The sequence below is a fragment of the Solanum tuberosum genome, unplaced genomic scaffold, assembly GCF_000226075.1.
Source record: "Solanum tuberosum cultivar DM 1-3 516 R44 unplaced genomic scaffold, SolTub_3.0 scf00656, whole genome shotgun sequence".
Classification (NCBI taxonomy): Eukaryota; Viridiplantae; Streptophyta; class Magnoliopsida; order Solanales; family Solanaceae; genus Solanum; species Solanum tuberosum.
The window spans coordinates 50,701-51,834 of NW_006239570.1; positions in this window are offsets into that span (position 1 = coordinate 50,701).

Sequence of the window (1,134 nt, forward strand, 5' to 3'; positions counted from 1 at the left end):
TCTGTAAGAGTTGTGTGGGGTGACCGGAGTTGAATATGGATGTCATAGGGTTGAGAGTCTTCCCTCTATCATTGGCCGGTGATGCTGCGGTGTGGTGTTCTGAGCTTCCATATAATTCAATTCATACATGGGACTAATTTTATCGAATGTTCATGGCAAAGTACTTCCCAGTGTCTAATAAGCTTAACCATAAGGACAAGTTGAATAACTTCGTTGCACTATCTGGAGAGTCTGTGAGCAGTTCTTGGGATAGATTCACGACATTCATCAGAAGTGTTCCAAATCACCGCATAGATAACGAGTCATTAAAAGAGTATTTCTATAGAGGGCAGGATGACAACAGAAAGGTTGTGTTAGAGACTATCGCTGGAGGATCCTATGGTGAGTGCACTTTTGAGGAGATCACTGAAAAATTGGAGAAAATTTCCCAGAATAATAAGGCATGGAGCACTAGAAAAGCTAATATTGGAAAAAGCACATTCGTTGTTCAAGCCACACCAGATCAATCTAGTGATGAAATTCGTGCGGAGATGGCTCAGATGAGGACATAACTTGGGTTGGTATTGAATCATGTGAGTGGAGGTGCAGAGAAATGAATGCGGTAAACTACCTGACTAGAACTCCACAACCACCATTTGAGGAATGCTACTATGAAGATGATGCTTATTTAGTGAATGATCAGACGGGGAGTTTTTGAGCCAACGCCCAAGGTTCCAACTCAGATAATTGGTGCCAAGGTCAAGGAAACCAAGGTTGGAACTTTGAAGAATCCCATTAGTGTTCTCCAAGATGTCCTCGTGAAAGTGGAGTCATTCATTTTTCCGGTGGATTTTGTGATACTTGATTGTGAGGTTGATTTTGAGGTCCCCATCATCCTAGGGAGACCATTCCTTGCTACTGGGAGCGCCTTGGTCGATATAGAGAGAGGGCATATGAAGTTCCGATTGAATAATGAAGAGGTAACTTTCAATATCTGTAGGTCTATGAAGCAGGAAAGCGATCTCAAATTAGTATAAGTGGTGAATCATATTGTGGAGTGAGGTTCTGAAGTGTCTATTGAAGAAAGGTTGGGTGTCGATGCACTGGCAGCGACAATTATGAATTTTGAGGGTGATGGTATTGAAGACTATGATG